The 19,213-nt window shown below is 43.1% G+C and overlaps 1 long non-coding RNA gene across 3 annotated transcripts; it reads left to right on the top strand.

The window, feature by feature from the left end:
- The first annotated feature begins 130 nt into the window (after positions 1-130).
- On the top strand, positions 131-17,795 carry LOC148056138 (uncharacterized). Of its 3 annotated transcripts, none has more exons than XR_015703842.1 (3): positions 131-1,053; positions 1,378-1,480; positions 16,838-17,795. It is a non-coding gene; the product is annotated as an uncharacterized LOC148056138 (long non-coding RNA). The 3 variants fall into 3 exon arrangements; XR_015703844.1 differs by lacking the exon at positions 16,838-17,795 and adding an exon at positions 14,231-14,363; XR_015703843.1 differs by lacking the exon at positions 16,838-17,795 and adding an exon at positions 1,980-2,413.
- The last annotated feature ends 1,418 nt before the right edge of the window (positions 17,796-19,213 follow it).

Raw genomic sequence — 19,213 nt, 5'->3', positions numbered from 1 at the left:
GTAGTCTTCCCGCCGGCGGGGAGGCCGGGCCGCCCCGCGAAGCCTGCTGGGAGCCGAGCGCGGAGCCTGCTGGGAGTTTTAGTCTCCGGTGCGGAAGGCCTGCTGGGAGTTGTAGTGCCGCGGCTTTCCCTGAGGGGGCGGGCGGGCAGCGCACCGGACCTCGCCTCGCCTCGCCTGGCCTGGCCTGGCCGCGTCGTGAGGGCTCCGTAGGCACTGTCACACAGCGCTGGAACCGAGGCTTTGTGCCCTTCTTGGCTTGGGGTGCAGGTACAGCCCGGCTCTGATCCCCCCCTCACGCCGCTGCAGCATCTAGCCTGTGGTGAACGTCTTGACCCACAGCCAGGCGAGGCGCAGGAGGGAGAAAGGTCTATGCAAATATCTGGTTAAAGCACAAAACACAGGTGTAAAACTCATGTCTGACTAGAATATGGTTTTATACCCTGCTTTTATTGCGAGGAACTCATTTAAGAGCAGTATTCTGTCTTTATGACTGCCTGTGATCATGGTATACGGACTGCAGTGAAGTTCGGGTGGACTTTCCGGATTCCTCCTGCAGGCCCAGACTGGGATTTCCGCGAGCGATGCGACACAGGAAAGCGGCTGAAAGGGTGCAGCGTGTGCACTACGGCAGCACAGTCCGTCGGGGCACAGCGCATGCAGGAACCTTGTCTCCACTTCTCAAGAAAGACGAAGTCAATTGACAAAAAGCCAAGGAACGATCACATCCATTAAAGCTGCCTCAGGAGAATATTAACTGTTTTAACATACCTGTCGACAAGCATTGCGAGACCATCTTCAAATATTGCCTATGCAGGGTATTGAACAGGCATCACAGCTCCCTGGGTGTAATGAAAACAGTGAAGTCAGTGAAGTGATGTTATAATCAGGATTGTCAAACAGTTTCATTACATACGTTTACTTCTGTTCTCTATCAACTTGTTTTCAATATGAGTTTTGAATGACCAGTCACAATGGGGGGATTTTCTTCTCCAGAGAAGTGGAAGTCTGTTGGCTATTTCTTTGCAAGTTACAGGACATGAACAGAGTGCCTAGGTATTATAGTTACTCAGTAATATATTCTTGATGTATGTTTCTTGTTTGTGTGCTTGTGTCATAAATGAACATATTTTGTCTAAAGACAATATATGTTTGCAAACTTTTACCCAAGGGCAACATACATCTGTAAACTTTTTGCCTTTTAATTGTTCAGTCAGAGCAAGCAAACAAAGGCATGAGAAAGACCAGTTGCAACTGCACTTACTGATCAAATTAACAGTCACCTCTTTTAAAAGTTAGTGATTCTTTGAGCTATTCAGGAAAGCTAAACAGCTGGTCACCTGCCTGTTTTCTGACATCCCATTATATCTTTTTACATAGGTACTTCTGTGGCTTCTGTCTCCTGGACATCTCAGTGAAATCTATTTGAATATAAGAACACGCTGAACAGATCATCACATCCAGCATCCTCTCACTAACAGCAGTAAGTATTAGATGTTCATGTAAAGAATGTAAGAACTCGTGAATGTGGATGGATCAATCCCCAGGCACATCTTTCTCATCTTCATTTTTCTGTGGCTTAGGGACTTGGTTCTGGAGTATTGGTGCTAAAGCTTTCTGTTCAGGAGCACTGGATGGACTTTTGTTTTATGAATTTAACTGATTGCTTTTTGAATCCTTTTAGAATAGCTTACACAACACCTTGTGGCAACGAATTCTGTGTTATAACTGTTGCATAAAAAAATAGTTCCTTTTGTATGTTTTGTCTGCTTAATAGTATTACTAGTTCCAGTATTATGAGAATTAGACTATAACAATTCCCTATTGCTCCTTTCCTTGTCAGCTGCGAATTTAGAAATCTGTAGATTTCTTACTGCACTGTTTACTTCACTGTGCCTAAGACCTGCAGTATACTTAGTTTCTCCTTGTTCAGAAGTTGTGCCATACCTTTTCAATTCTACTGTATCGTTTTGAAACTGCAGGGAAAGAACCAGCACAGCATGCAGTAGTGAAGACACTGAAGAGCCTAGTGATGTGTTACGTTGTTTTTTCCTCCGTTCCCTTCATAAGAGTTCTTAACACAGTTTGCCTTTTTGAATGCTACTGAACACTGAGATGATATTTTAATCTGCAACACAACATCTCTGGTGACTGTTTGTGGTTGGTGTTTAACTGAAATCAGCACCGGTTTTGTTGTCCACACAAACGTGGGGCATATTGCCCTGTGCCTTTCCATCATGGACTGGGAGGGGCGAGATCCTTAATTTCATATTCTGACACCTCGCAAAGCAAGCTGGGTGAGGACTCTTGCTCTTTGATATCGGCTCTTCATTTTTTTCTGTGAATAAACTGAGGACGTTGGTCTTCAGGAGTAGACGACATTTATGATCTCTGTTTAAAGAAGAAATAAGGTATAACTGGAACTTGCAGAAAGACAACTTTTCTGATTTGCTAGAAGTGTTGTTATTTTTAAATTTGGCTTCAGTCCATATTGGATCAAAATAAAATTTCTAAATACGTTTCTGATGAACTGCAAGTTCCCCAGATTCTGCTGCGGTGCAATGAAACTGATGTTCTCGTTAGCGCTGGTTTCCTTGAGCAGCTGCAGGCGGCTCCCAGAGTTCTGAGTGCTGGAGCAGACCTGCCAACTCGTGACGGGCTGCCAGAGGCAGTTTCCAGGGTCCAGACTATAGCTACACCTGAAGGTGCACATACCCACAAAGACAAATCCACCCATTCCTCCCTACTTTCCCATCAGGGATGACATTTGAACTGAAACAGTTAGGGGTCAATAAGCCATCAAGATTTGGTTGATTTCATTGTTTGTTTTTTACAAATCTTTGTTTCCATGTGAAAAAAATCACGACCCACTGTAATCATACACTTCAGAAAAAGACAATAGTAAAGAGAGAGTATTTTAGACGCAGACATAGGAGAATAACAGTATACGCAGAAGAAAGAGAGAACGAAGCTGAAATTTAAAAGCAGTTAAGATGAAGGTGCGTATCTTTCAAGCATTACTAGCTATGTCTGGATGCAGTAATGGGGCAAGGAGAGACGACTGGCATTTATTGTCAATTTTAAGGTATAGTAAAAAGCAGGTCTTTATGTGAGATTGAATGCAACATGACTGACAGTAATTTTGCCATCCCTGTTCTGTCAGCTACTGATAAAGTGCATGAGCATATGTATAATTTCTGAATGATGTGAAGACACTTTCTGGTTCATAAGTAGTTCCTTTAAAAGGAAGATCTGATCGGTGTACGTAGAGGGTAATGCAGTTTCAAAGCAATGCAATATTCAGCATAACAGCTAGTAGTTGTAACATATATCATGCAGAGGAAATGTACTTTATTATAATTTGAGCCATCAATTACAGGAGAAGCAGTTAGAGAAATTGAACTAATTTGAACACTGCAATAGAGTTTGCACCTGGCTATTCCAGAAGTTACTATGGGCCATTTGGTGCACAAAAAGTCTTGCACATTCCAAATGCCTGGAGAGCAATATTGTTGTTAATATCAACCATATTAATGCACAGTAGAGGGATGTCCAAGTCAGTGATTAATTTACAATTAAAATGTAGGTGAAAAAAAGAGGAATGTCAAGGAAAATCACATTGCGGCAGGGGAGGGAGGCAGTGGCACAGACCGAGACAAACTTTTTATTTAAAGCAGTATTTGTTTTCATGATTTCACAAAGCTCCACTTTTTACCCACTTACACAGCTGAAGTCTGAATTTCGTAAAGTCTGTTTGTTCTAAGAATTAGTCAGTAGGGCAGAAGTAACATTGAAATAATGTTCTCTGTTTGTAGGCTGGTTAGCGTCCCAGGCTTTTCTGAACAATTGCAGCTTCTCCAAATCCAAATCTGTCTTTCTGTAACACATCCCATACACACAAACATATCATGTTACAAACAGAAGGTCGCTAGGTGGGCTGTTTCAGAAACTGTGTTCCTACCCTGCCACAGAATGGTTCTGCCTCGGGTAAAAATGGCAAAATCCTCCAGTCGCTTCCATGGTCATAAAACTGCCTGTAAAGCTTCCACCACTCGGCACCTGAGCCCATATCGCACTCATATCAGAAGGAGAGAGTCTTGGGGTGCAGGGAATATTGGCAGTGAATACTCCCTGTGGAAAGTGTGGGGAGAGTGAAAAGGAGCCTCTGGCAGTGAGGTATGCTGTTGCAACTTCATTCTTCCTAACACTGCCCTCTTTCCCCCTACGCTGAGGTGCTACACCCGTTTACTAACAGCATTTGCATGTCCAGGACCTGTCTGATTCACTAGAAAGGAATGTAGGTAGCAAACTTCTCTTAAAATGATCCTATTTTAAGCTTTAGAGCCAAGACTAAAACTGCATATGTTATGCTTGTGGAAGACTGGGAGTGCCGGGCAGAGGTGGTGACTTATCTCAGAAGTTGGGAGGACAACTCTGCCACTCAGACAGCTTCTGCCAAGATAACACCAGCAGGTTTTTTGCAGGAAGTCCCCGCAGGGAGGCTGTATTGGATGTTAACATCAGTCTGCATTCAGCCCTAGTGCTGCTTTATTTTCTAGCCTGAAGAAATGAAGGTTGATTCCATACTGTGGTCATACTGTGGATTTCACTCTGTCTCCTCACAATCTTTTGAAGCAGTTGAACCATTTCACTTAGATGAGGTAGAGGTGTTTAGTTCTCAAAGAGAATGACAAATTTATGCAAAATTCTTACAGGTTTCCTGAAAATAAATGACAGAATAGGAGAGACCTTATTGTTACCGCTCCTGAAAAAGTAGGCAAGCTGAGCTCAGCCTTTAATGTAAAGCATTTAAGGTCAAGGTTCTCTTCTCGGGGTTCTCCATTGTCCAGTAAGCAGTAAATTCTGGCTTTTCCTGTGCCTTGGGCATTCACAATGTTGCTCTTTGTTGTGGATTCCCTGATGTCTAGAAAGGGGTGAATTCCCGCTGCCAAAATATTACCATTTAATTATCAAACCAATCAACTGTGAGACAAATATCCCCAGGGAAGCAGTCTTCATTAGTTCTACTTTTTACAGAGCTACTTGGGGTTTTTTTGGTTTCTTATTTTCTCCCACATTAGCAATTGGCAGTGTGTGCGTGGCTCCAAATTAGGATGAAAATGCGGGGTTTGGGGATTGCCAGCTAATGGGTGATATTAGATGTTCTGAGCTTTCCTTCAGGCTGATGATGTGGCATTATTCGACACTTTTCTTGGGGAGGCTTTGGAGCCATATTTTTTACAATGATGTTCCCCCTGTTAGAAGTGTAAAATATGCGGAAAACCCCTCTGAATTATGTCCTGATGTCACAGCTATCTCTGTCATGCCCTTAGCCACCTCCTTTAAGTGGCTGTGGTACTTTCCAAGGGAAATTTAGGAGTTTGCATTCGAGAAGTGATCCTCAGAGTAGAATTCTCTTCTCTCATATCAGTCATGTATGATCTTTATTCTTCTCACAGAAAGTCATCTCCAAATTCCTCAGTCTTTTGTTTTAGCTCCAGTATATTCTAAGAATCTAGAGCCTGGATTGTTGCTGGTATTTGCTATTATGCAGCTGTTCCAGTAAGTTCTTTTGTCCACTGACAACAATCCATCTCCCTCTAGCAGTTAAACTATACAGGAGGAGGAGAAAAGGGCAGGCCACCGTCTGCTTTTTGTAACAGTCAGCCCTTGACAGGTTTGTCTTGGTTAGCAGTCTGCGTTTCAAGTTCCAAAATTCCTGCGACAGCGGCCAGAGTTAGAAAACTGGTAGCAGAACAGGGCTGAACCAGAAGCACATGCCAGACTAGTGAGGTCAGAATTCTTGGGTATGGTTGCAGCCCGTAAGTGTTCCCATTTGTTATGTTGTCAGTTTGACTGTAGTCCAAGTCACTCAGCTTTGTGCCAGATCCCAAGCCAGAAAGGTCTCGTTTGCCTGATTTCCTAAGGATACAAAGCTTATGAGATCTTGCAGTCTCTGTATTTGTGTGGATCAGTCCCCTTGCAATTAATGTTGGGCCAGTTTCAAGCGAATTAGATACAGGGGTGGCAGGCTTAAGGATATGAAGTTATGTTTTGTGAAAATGCACAGCTGTATGGAGAGAGATACCATAGGAATGCCCCTATAAGCATGTAGAGGAGTAGAAAGGCTGCAGTAGGAGTTCAGTTGAATAACTAGGAATCCCCTTGGAGAGCACTGTTACCAGTATTCCTGCTTCTGAGGGAGTTTGTTCATTCTTACACACAGGAGAATCCAACCATGAGACACAAAACTATAGGAAAACAGATCTCCTTTATTGCTGACTGAAGACCTTGTTTCTCTTTGGTCTGGCTACTCTCATATATATTAACTAGTATCATAAAGGTCTTACATGGCCCATCAGATAAAGCCCTGCTATGGCTTTCCATCAGCTGTGAACAATGAGAGGACAGACTTGTAGTCATGCTTCCCTCTTGACACTACTAAATAGCGCCCTAAACAGGTGAAAGAAATGGCAAATCAAAATCATCTTCAAGCTATGGTCCAGGGCAGTAAAACATGGTCAATGAAATCACTGCAACTTTTTCTCTTAAAGGTCGTACATACGTATTTTCATGGATGCAAGCTAACAAACAAAAAATAGGGAGATATGAAAGCAGTGTTTGAACAGCCAAAAATCAGTCTCATTTTTATTTGGCTGCAAATTAAAACTGCCATGGCAACACTTCACAAGATGGTCTTCAAATTCCTTTTTCAGAATGTTTAGCTGGACTTGGATCGAAACACAGTAGATGGAGACATTTTCACAGACTGGCAGGCTGGGACTCTCCAGCCTGGAATTATCCAGCCAGTTTTAGTCAGAGAAACTGGCTTTCTATCTCAAACTGGGAGACAATGCTTTAAAATGCTGCTTTTTTTTTTCCCCACCACAATTTTTAATTAGATCATGTTCCAAAGAAAAGAATGGAAGAAAGTGTTGCTGATTTTTCTACATTCAAATAAAAAAAGCTGTTTAATGAGTTTCTTTTCTCTCTATCAGTTCACATAATAATTTATACGCATCAACAGGAAAACAGTGCAAATACAAGTCCTGTAATGAAGGGTTCCCACCTGAGTACCTTCTGTTAGGGGGAGGAAATGGTGCTTTAGCAACTTTTACTTCCATGCTTCCCTCATCCTTCTTTTCTATTTCAGTTGCTTGCATGGAATGTGGTTGTTTTGGTTCATGTTGTTTTACAAAAATAAGGCTTTAAAAGCTGCTGTTGACTATTGGTATTTTACAAAAGCAAACTGCAAGCACCAGCATAAAAGCTACTGAGGTTTTAATGAATTAAAAGGGAAGTCGAAAGAGCAAAATCAATCTCAAAGGTGAAAGTGATGAGGTTTATTGTCAAGTTGAGAGGAATGTCAGATGGAAAAAAACCCCATAAATTAACAGCATGTATTTCTTGTGCTGTCTACAAGAACCAGATTTGACCCACTGGGATTTAAGTGGACATTTTCTTGCAGCATTGAGTAACCTTATCCACAGTCATTTACTACAGCTTCTTTCTCAGGATTACTTGGTACTGGCCACCATCAGGTGAAAGTCAGTGAATTAAACAGATGATTGATCATCTCCACTTCCAAAGTTCTTCTGTGAGGTTCTTGACGGTTCGTTCAGTAGTGAATTTACTGTGTCTGGGACCTTCAGTTCTTAGATCCTGACAAAGAAAGTGAGAGCTACCATCTACTCTCCCTCTGATCTTCAGGATAGCTTTGGGAACAAAGCTATGCTCATTTCCAACTCCTGTCTCTTCCTTCTGGAATAATTGCCAGACAGATCTAAAATTTTGCTTTGCACACAGTACCACCCAGTAAAACAAGTATATTGCACAAGACCATAAGGCAGTGGCCTGTTTAATTTTATACCAGTTGTTCCACTGCTTTCTTCATTTGCAATAGTTTCAATTCCTCTCTTGTTCCCATTGGTGTGGCTTTTATTTACCATCTCCCCCTGTGTCAGGAACTTAATGCTTACCTTTGGATGAAGGCTGAGTTGAGAGAGAAAATACTAGCAGCCCTTAAGCTTCGAGGTGCTTGTTCATTAGAGTTCATCAGTTTGGGAACTGCTTGCTGTTTTGGGAGACAGGAACAGAAAAAGAGAGTGTAAATGCTGCTAGCCTGAATAAAAGGTTCTGTTATCGGGAAGAGAAAAAAAAAAAGACACAACAAAAACAAAGAGGTAAGAGCTCTGGAGAGGCAGGAGTTGTCAAAAAGCCTTCCCCATCAAACAGACTTCAGAGAACCATAGCAGACGGATTTTCAGTACCAGTCAAATGTAAGAGTGTCGGAAGTTGACATGCTGTCCCTTGGAGAGCTGAGGTATTGACAAAAGACATGCAAACTTGAAAACTGTACATTTGTGGAAAAATCCATCTTGACAAGTGACTGCACTTAAGTCGCCAAATGGACTTCACCCATGGGATGAAACTCAATTATTGTTGCACATCCAATGAATCCATCCATGGAGAAAGCACATGGCCAATAAAAGGGAACCATTCAGTAATCAGATCTTTCAAAAACTATTTAGCTCTTTGCCACTGAGTACCTGCTGTAAGTGACGTGTGCTTCCCTGCAAACCTGCTTGGCTCCTCCACTAGCTGGTTAGAAGTGCTGAGCCGTTCTGAGCTGTTCTGGAGCACAAACACATCCTGCACAAGCCATTCACAAGAATTTCTCAAATCCTGAGGAGGAGACATCCGACACCGTAGCTTTTTCAATTGCAGTTTGTTTTTAGTATGCACGAAGGATGCTTTTGTGTTTGGAGATATTTTTATGATACTGGCAGTAGGAGCTATTTAATGCTAAAAGGATTGTGTTAAATGGTTTAGCCCAGAGAGTCCCAGTCAAGGCTCCATTAAGTAAGTAGCTTGCAAGCTCTAAGTCATTAAGACAGTCTTCCATTTTGAGTGAGGAAGTGTCTAGTGTGCAGCTGCTGCTCAGAGTTTATCTTTCCATACCAATATTTACTAGGTGCCATCTCTCTTCTTTCGAGATTACATTATGGTTTGCACAATCTGTGTGCTTTTTATTTGCCATCTTCTTGTTTTCAGCATGGCCACAGTTATGATCATGATTAAATCCTTCTAAGTGAAAGATCTATTTTGGCTCATTTTTATTTTCTGCTTCATAAATGAAAGCCAGCCTCACTAATGACATCTCGGCCATTTGTTTTAGGATGCACCTGCACACATATTTGTTTCGTAACAAAAACATCTTTGTGAAACTGAAACACTGCAACTGTTGCTTGTGAAAAACAGGCAAGAGTGGCTGGCAACAGATGCTTTTAAGAACATGGATATGAGGTGCAAGTGTTTCATAAGTCCACTTAGTTGCTATGGCCAAATTTGAAACCTTTGCTTCTTTTACCAGCCATCTAGTTCTCTGTTGTACCTGTCTGTTTTCATAGATATGTCATTGTGCTTTTCAGAAGATGTCATTCTCTAGAATAAATTGAATATCCATTTTTTCATGCCAATTCAGAATGCAGTTTACCTCAGATACGTGGAATTCCAGTTTGAGCACTCTGTACACACACATATGTGGACATGCACGCAGACATCTGCCCTTCCACCCATCAATAAAAGGAAAAATGTCCTGGGGACTAAGCTGTACTTTTTTTTTTACTTTATTTCTTTTTTACTCCCATTGTTTCAACCAAGCTTTTTTAATAATCTGTCTGCCTTTCTCTTTCTCTTTACAAGCTGGCAATTTGGTCTGGGCTGCCAAGCAACAAGCTTTTCCTTATTCAGATTTTCAGGGAAAAATGTAGCACATCCGTTTACACTGTCACCCTGACATAAGTTTAAACCCACTCTCAAGACGAGAGTTATCAGGCACTATCAAGTCAAGCAACAGTGATGAAGGATCAAGCATCAACCATCAAGTCTGCACCATCCCAGCCTCAGAGCTGAGAGCTGGAGAAAACGATTCAGCAGTTTTATTCGTATGGTGTGAGTGGATATGAGCAGGGTGCTGGATTTAACTCTTGTTTCAGCAGCAGGTGTCCAGAACTTGACTGTTCTGAAGCATTATATGAGTACTTTGATCTCAATCCATAGCTAGCAATGCAAATGGAAATGCAGAGGGCACATGGCCTAGCAAGCTTAAGTCCACTCACAAGCCTACTCTTCATTTCTTGATATGGTAAGAGCCAAAGACTGTTTAACATTTCTAGCGATTACATTAGCAATTTTATCTCAACAAAATAAAATTCCACATTCTTTGAAGAATCTCCTTGGGGAACTGAAAAAACTGCCTTCGAACCCAGTAACACATTTTCATAAAAACACTCTGTCTTTGCTTCATATTTATGACGAATCTTCATCACACTCAAAGTCTATCTAGCAAAGTTGTTTCTCTCTCTAACATTCTTTTCAGCATTTGTCTTCACAGATACAGTGACTCAGCACAACAAGAATATAGTATGCGAGTCTACCATTAAGCAAATATTTTTCATTGTTTGCAGAATCCCTAGAATTCAGCAGAGCAACAGACTGGTATTTGAGCCAAGAAACATCTGAATGTCATGTAAAGTTCAGTTAATTATTTTCTAAATAGTCACCAGCACTACTCTAGCTTAGAATAGGGTTCAACTGGTATTGTTGTGATCACACTGGAACCTTTTGCAGGAGGGGAATGTTTGCTTTCACTTCGGCCTGCTTAGTTTCACATTGTGACAAAGCCATTTCAGTAAAAGATGCATTCTCAAAGACTTAGAAAAACCATGGCTGTGATCTTTTAAAAATTGCACCATCGTGCTTCCAGGGAATCGGCTTAGTCCGATTAGTACTCTGCAGATCCTCCTCGTGCCTTTCAGCCAGAAGCACACAAACCAGCTGTGGCCACAGCAAAATTCAAGTGAACCACGTCTTCATTGTAATCTCCTGTATCTATGTTTATGGTAGCATAAAATAAAGAGGAAGCACTTTTGGGTGTTTAGGTTCAACACCACAAGGCTTGAGCTTTCTGGCTCTGCTCTGGGCTCCCTGACCTGTTCCACCCGTGCTGAGGGGATGGGCAGCTGATTATAAAAGAGTTGCTCTAGCAGCAATGAGTCAACACTAGTGAGCAACCTCTGAACACACCTCAGCAGGTCTACAGCGCTGACGTCAGAGGTTCCAAAGGTGGCAAAGAATCACCTGATTTGTTGTTCATACTCCAAATCTTGAGATCTGCAAAACAAGCTAGAAGGCCTGACTTTGTTCTGTTACCAAAACCTGGAAAAGCAACCTCCGGAGCATGGGAGCACACCCTTGCCCAGGTTTCCAGAGGTATTTAAGCACACAGAGGTGCAGACAGACACCTAATAGGATTTATAAAAGTGCCTGAGGGAGTTTGGGACCTAATTCCCATTGGCTGTCAATGGGAATTAGATGTGTAATCTACTTAGGCAATTTGAAAATCCCACTGGCTGCATCTTTTCATGGCTAAGTACCATTACAAGCCTTAGCCTTAATGAATAGAATTATTATTATACTTGGTTTCATTTCCTAAAACTCTGATCTTGGTATGAGGGCTCAGTGAAAAACTGCTTGACTCCAAGCACAGATGGGTGCCGTGGATATGAAGTGTCAGGAAGGAATAACTGAGCTGCTGCAACAGCCTTCATATCACCGTTGTGTCTGCAGCTAGCCCAGAGAGCTCCCAGGGGTTTTGTGTATTGGTCAGCTTGGCTTTAATGTCTGTCATGTAAAAAATGCAAGTGACTTGGTGAAGGAAAATTCTGCTCACTCACAGCAAAGTAATAAAGAAAACAAAATCCTAAGTGCCCAGAGGCTGTAACTAGCCAGTTGAAAGGGTTTCATTTTTCCTGCAAAGAACAGTGTTGGAATCTTCTCACCACTCCATGGACTGAATTAAGTCCCATCTGGCGCTGGAGAGAATTCACAGCTTTGGGCAGTACAAGGACTCTTTGGTTACCCTCTTTTGCTCAGGCAACCCAGACACAGGCTGCAGTGCAGAGTTTAACTAAACAACAGTCTATTCCTTTCCCTTTTTCTTCTCAAGCTTGGACTCAAACAATAACCAAAATTCCCCTATCCATACAACTTTTCAAAAGCTGTGAAAAGCTTGATTTCCCTCGATTTCTAGAGGATGCAGTTTTCATTTAGCCCAACTTGAACCTCTCATAATTGTTTATCCACTTAACTTCACATGCTTAGAGTTATGTTGTGAGAGTCGGGTCAGCATAAAAAAGGGTCTGAATGAGTAATTCGGCTAGGAAATAGCTGGGATGGATTTCTACATTGTCTGAAGCTGCAAGAAGGTACTAATTATTGATAGAGCCTCCATAAATGTGTATGAATAAAAAAAGGTGGTTGAAATGCTTTTTGAGCTTGGTGGAATTTGAAAAGTACCATTTGTGTTCAGTAAGGATATTTTGACACTGAAAATTCTAACAGTCAACAACTCTTCTAAAATGTTCCGTGTATTGCTGGGTGCGAACCTTGCTTAGAGTCAGTGGAGTCCTTGACCAGGCAGCATGCTGTATACATGTAGCTAGTGGATATTACATACAGTGACTTAAATTGGCTGAAAATCTGGCCAAAGTCTTTAAGCACATGATTATGAACTTTTTGTCACGTCTCGCCGAGGGTGTAGAGTGGGTACAGAGGAAACCTGAGGACTGCTAGAAGAGACAGTAGGTTCTTGTATGGGAAAGTGAGTCAGCACTTCAGAGCACTTGACAGTAATTTTGCAAATGCTGCTTTTTACTGCGCAACTGTTTACGTTTCCTATAGAGAGTGGTTATAACAAGCTAGTATATGACTGTATGCCAGCCTGGCACTTAAAATGCAGTTTTCCAGTGTATCATACCAGAGAACATGTCCCATAGCAGGATTTCTCGATCTCCTGGCCAGAACTCCTACCATTTCAGCATCTGCACACGCACAGAGCTGAACACAGCCAGTCTGCCGTACAGGACGGTATCACTTGAGGTTCAGTATAGTTTTTTAATCAGAAAGAAAAGGGTACACACTGAATGTGGCTTCCACTGACAGACCTCAAGGCAAAGAAAGAGCTGAATGTCCTGTGAAAATGGGCAAGCGCCTAGGTGCAGTCAGCAGTGGGGACCGCGACTGTCTGAACAGTCACTAGGAACCCACATAAGGCTTGGCTGTAGCCAAATGAATTCAGTTTTACTGCAGACTGCAACTGCCTGCTGAAATCTTGCCACAGCTAGAATTTCTTCCCAGCACACCCATTGCTGAGCAACAATGTGTGTCCTTTTCCAGAGAATGGGATCAGCCCAGTCTGGCTCTTGAGAAACACACCAGCTGCACTTGAGAGGATGATGGGATGAATGTTAAGGGAGCTCTGCAGACCCGGCAGAATGCTAGGTTTCCATAGCTCACGGCAATTAGGCAGCGTAATCCCTCATGTGAAGGAGACACCCTTGCCAGAGGTGATGGCATTTCGGTGCAAGGGGGATACACCGTTACAGGGAGGTGCGGGGATATGTATGTACAGAAGCCAATTGATCTGTAGGAATAAGGACAGCCAGCTTCTTTTCTTTTTTTTTTTTCCTTTTCTTTTTTTCTTGTAAGTCTATTTGATGCTAATGAACTGGAGGGGTATTAGGACTAACTGCTTCCTGGCACAGAGTACACAGACATTGTGCAAGAGTCCTTTCAGCTCAGCTTTGCTGACATGCTTGGTTCTGACCTCAAATATCTCAAGTTTTTCCAGTTCTGAGTTCCTCTACAAGTGAAAAGGCCTGTGTCAGTGAAATTGTGCCAAAATACCTGGGGAGCTGGGGCAGACTGGAAAGACTGGGTTGTTCTCCCTGTGATCTCAGGCAGGGGGTTGAGTTGCACTACAGCTCTGGGAGGCCAGTCTTCAGTAGAGGCGAAGAGGCATCAGGTGGGATATGGAGGGTTAGTTCGAGTGGGATAAGTGAGCACACTATCTGCCAGCAGGCAAATGGCTCAGTTCCTTTATTTCCAGTGGAAAATATTTCAAATTACATTTTTTTTTTCTTTTCATCAACATTTTTCTTAGATCCTTTTACATTTTCTGAATAAAAGGAAATCATCCTTGGCATAATAATGGGTGAATACTGCCATGAAAAAGCCAGCTCCCACTAAATACCCCCTGCTCCTTCAGTAGACATTTTCCAACAAAAGGCTCTGGAATTTCAGCTGTCCCTGTGTGTGCTCCAGATGAGTTTTACTTGGGGTGGTTCATGTTCCTTCCAGTCTCTGCATATTTTTTTTTTTTCACTTTTAGTCTGATTCAGCATCCCCTGAAAAGAATGGACATCTTCCTGGTGACTCCATCAAGACTGACTGATCTGTATTCAGAACACAGAGCAGGCACAGGTTCCCTTCCCCTCCTGATTATGACCACAGCAATAATTTTCACTCTACCTGGCTTTTGTCTGTTTTGATTGGCAGGCTACAGAACTAACTATCCTGCCTCACAGAGGGTTTATAACCCTGCCTCTGAATATACATCTTAAACTTCAGACTTGGGATATTTCCTAAATTATTTTCTTTTCCTTTCTTTTCATCCACTTCCTTCTTTAATTAGTGAGAAAAAGTTAGCTGACAGCTGGGAAAACCTCCCCGTACAGTTTTATTTCCCTGTGTTTTCTCTGTTCTGAGTTTTTCTTCATTATTTTATTTGGAAAATGTCCTTGAAAAACTGTTTATTTGCCCATCCAGTCCCAGAGCAGGACCTGTGTCTGTGTGTGAATGTGGGCATGTACATGTATGCGCAGCTAGTAGTATCTCCGTGAAAGATCTCTCTTTCTTGGCTCTGCTGTTTGAACTGCACATCACAGCACATTGACCGACAACTGCAAAGACATTAGTTACTGTATATGGGGGAAAAATCTGTCATTTAATTGACATGATCATTATTTTATAAACTTGCTCACCTGTAGCTGTAAAGAGTAGTTTACTTATCCAGAGGTCTTAAAGGAGCCACTGCTGGGGAGGCTGAGGGAGAGTTTAATAACATGACTTGTTTATGCCGCTTGAGAGTTCTGCTTTGTCTTTGATCTGTGTGTGGGCATCTGTATTTATCAACTTTACTCACTGTTTATTGATCATGTTAGCTCTCTTAAAGCTCTGCAACCGTTTTATGCTTTTTACTCAAATTGCTCTGAGAGAGGTGTTAGTTCTGTTTGAAGAAGGGAGCACTGAGACTGAAAGCTTTACAAGGCCTGATACCCCCTACTCCCTCGTTGCATGTTCAGTAGTTTTTAACTGCTGGAGCTCTTCCCAGCAGCTAAAGGGCTGTGTGACAAAGAAGAGACTTCACTCAACTTGAGCTCAAGGGGTCTGGAATTGATTTGAAAGTCTATTTTTGACTAGCTGGATTTAGCTAGTCAAAGTTTACACAGCTGTAGACAAATCCAGCTGTGCTGGTAGAAGATGTTGCTATTCCCAGGAGATCATCATCATCTACCTTGCCAGAGGTTACTGCCCCAGCCCTTCTGCCAATGAAACATCCCCTGAGTGATCCTGAATTCAAGCAATACCAGGTGGATGGATGGATGAGCTGTTCTAAATGATTTTGCAGGAAGCAAACTACAGCACACTCACACGAGCCTGCTCCATGAGCATGTCTAAAGAGGGAAAGGTGGTATACTCTGGTAGGCAGGTCGGTGTCACATAGCTGGGGACAGGGTCTCACGCTGGCACAACTACATGGAGAAGAGGACCTCTCTCCCTGGCTTAAGTCATAAAATAACCTTCCTCAGTTTCTGCTTCACTCCCCTCCCTGTGTCATCAGGGCTGGTTAGAGTAGAACTTGTGAAAGTGTCTCTCGCTCTGTGCACACTGTGCAAACAAAGTGTTTAGCATTCATCACACCCAACAGAGTACTATGGAAGTACAAATGCTAGAGATAAGAAAAATTTACATCTTTTGAGAATGAGTGAAAGTGGCAGAGTCTGACCAAAGGTCAGAGAGTGACATGGAAACCAGCCAGAACTAGAACTGATGATTTTAGCAGGCAGCTCCGTTCTCAAACATTGCTCTGTCTGGCTTGCTGTAGCCTTGGATCCACTCCTCCTAACTGCATACAGTGAAGATTGCTCTTTGAAGAATGAGGGTGGAAAGGGATTAATCAGTGCTCCCAACAAATATAACGTGGTACAGAAGAGAGGAAAGATTTGTCAGGCTTTAAAGTAGCCAAAAATTGGCAGCAGTAACAAAAAAGCCTTAAACTGATGGGCAAATATGGAAAGCAAACATATTTGTGCTGCTGAGCAGGGACAAATATATCTGGATAAACTAAGAGAAAGATTTCCCTTTTGCCTAATCCTCATGGCATTTCCAGCCCACAGGTTTCTGGGAAACTGGTGGAGACCAAATCGCATGACATTTCTAGCCAGATTTGCTGACCAAGGACTTTGGGATCAGCCCTGAACTTTGGACGATTAGTCAAAATGAAATGTTTTGGGCTTAGTTATTAACAGAGCGTCTGGAGCTCTGTGCTGTGAGAGCTGAGCACCCATCAGCTCAGCGCAAAGCCAGGAAGGCTGACTGATTCCTAACAGCCTTGCCCTTGTCTCTTGTAGACTCAGGCTAGACTATCAGACCCAAACTCTAGGTGTCTGCTTTGTGTTTTACCTAGCTCTCCTAGGGTAAAGGGGGCTAGTGAAAGAAGCTACCAAATATATCATACCCCGAAACAGTACTACAGAGGTACCTGTTGTCATCTGCTCCTCACCCTTGGATTTACCAACTTCTGCCTCCTCTTTTCTTGCTCCACACTTTCAAAGTTGCTCCTTCTTCCCTCGTTCCCAACCCTGAGGAGTGAAAGCTGTGGCTTCATTTTGTCTTCTTCCTAATTTGGGACTGCAGCTATTGCCTCCGGTTGCAGGGCCACCGCTGAGCCTGGGCATGGTGAGGGCTGTTGCGATCCAGAGCTGCCCCACTGTTCCTGTGTTAGGCTTTCCAGCACCACGGGCTCTCGTCACGCAGCATAGAGCCACCCTGCTTCGACCTGCAGGAGCTGGCTCGTGTCCGGCAGGACTTCTGCATTCCGGCTCCATGTTGGGCAAATGCAGCTGCAGCACCGGAGCCCGACTGTCCTTGGAAGTGCTGTAGCCACATGGAAACAGTGCTGCATTTTAGCAAATATCTATGGCTCAGGTAATGTGCAGTAATCTTGGACATCTTGGAGTCTACTGCGCTTGTCGGGGCACCTGTCACAGATACGCAGAAGGGATCTTGATGGGAGTTGCCAGAGTGGTATGGTTCAGCCATGCAACCTTCAGCAGGCTTGAGCGAACTTGGCATGGGGTCAAGGCTCTCACAACAGCTGTGCCCGTTTGCTAATGGTTTGACAAATATGAGCATTTTTGCATTTGTCACAAAATCCCCAGGCCTGTCACTTTCATGTTTCCCAGTGCTTTAATTCCATGCCAGTATATTGGGCTGGGGGGAGAGAGGGAGAAGCAATGCTCCACAGATGGCCAAGGCTGGAATATCCTGGGAAGCATTAATCCTCTGAAGACAAGTATTCCTTGAAGAGAGAGATTTTAAATATGTGCCGCATTTCTACAAACACTGTAAGCTGGCATAAGCCAGCCCTGCAACAACCTCCTTCCGAGGGAGGTCCGCCATTCCCGTTCCTCTGCCTCCTCCTTCCTGGCCCAGGGCTGCTCCGTTCCCCATGCTGGCACCAGCACACACATGGCTGTGCAGTGAACCAGGCCAGGGAACTCTGCCAGGTTAAAACTAAACAATTTCCTTTTCCCCACGTTAGTTTCAACCTGGATGAGTTCCCTGACCTGGTTCATTGCGGGGCCACAAGAACACTTGTGTTGGTGCAAGGCAGGGAGTAGCAGAGGGAGAGAAGGGGAATGTGGGCTGGGGGTGAGGGGAAGGAAGGGCCGTTTCCTTTAGCAGCGGTGCTGGTTTATGCTGGCTTAGAGACTTGGTGTATCTGTGGTGTTAATTGCTGAACATGATGTGCTCCAAACTGTGTGTCACAGCTGAGAGATTTTCAGGAATAAAAGCCTCTCTCCCTTTTAAAACGGGGCCTTATTTCTTAGGTTCTTATTAAAGTTTGGCGGGTCAGAGTCAAAACTGAGTCCCACATGTTATTACGCCAAATAATTGACGGTGTACCTAGGCATGATAAAAGGGGAGATGGAGGCACAGGAAAGGGAAAAACTGCTTCTAAAATTATACAGCAGATTAGGAGCAGAGCCACAATGACCTGGGACGTCTCCTTGCATCTTGGTCCCCACCAGTGGCTTCCTTGTGTCTCTGCATGGCAAGGAGAAGACTGAGTCAGTTGTCTGCCACGCTGCCCTCAGCTCCCATGTGCGCTGATGGTGCATACTTACTATGTATTTATTTAAATATCAAGGAGAATAAATCTTCTGAGTGGCAGCTTGGTGAATGATTTGTCAAAAGTTGGCTCGTTTACCCTAATAAAATGTGAACTAATTCCATTTATTCCTGTCCTGAAAGCAGGATCAGCCCCACTGGCCCTATAGCAATATCAGCAAGCATTCTGCTGTCCCAATCATACTGCTGGTGTTGTACTAAGTTCATCTGAGGCATCCATTACATTCTGGAGCACAAACGCTGCCTTTCATTTATAGCTGTAGCCAACAAGAAGATATCAGAATCTGACCCGTTAATGGAAAAATGGATATCAGCAAAAGTTTCCAGTATTTGCTCCTCTGCAGCCACTCTCCACTGAGCGAGAGACTTATTTCAGTCATGCTGGGCAGTCCCGAGGTCAGCGCGGCTGTTCTGGCTTTACATGCTTTTCTCTAACATGAAGATATGACGTGTTCATTATGCTTGTTGTGTATGTAATTCAGGCTGAATCAGCCCCAGTCTGTTGTATTTCTAAGGTGAGGTTCTTATGCGCTGATTGTGACCAAAGGCATAAGAAATTCCCCTTTTTAAGAACAAAAAAAAAGTTAATTTTAGTTACTTTCTTCCTCTTTTCTTTGGTTCCTTAGAGTGTTATTGGTTTCCACTGAGAAGATGATTTAAAGTGATATTTGCCCAGATTCCCATACCTTTTCCCACCTGAGGAGAGATGTACTTGAACTGATTTGCATATTTATTGAATATATGTTTCTAGGATGGCCACACTGCAATGCCGTATCTCATTTACAGCATGTTCCTGCTGGCTCTGTACCTTGTTAAAAGAAAGACACTGTAAAAAGAAAAAAACATGCAATGCATTATATGTGGACTACAAACACAGAAGTGACTGAAGTATGGAGGG

This window comes from Nipponia nippon, unplaced genomic scaffold (assembly GCF_047370975.1).
Source record: "Nipponia nippon isolate SJK-2023a ecotype South Korea unplaced genomic scaffold, ASM4737097v1 scaffold_17, whole genome shotgun sequence".
NCBI lineage: Eukaryota > Metazoa > Chordata > Aves > Pelecaniformes > Threskiornithidae > Nipponia > Nipponia nippon.
This window is presented reverse-complemented; position numbering and strand designations above follow the sequence as displayed.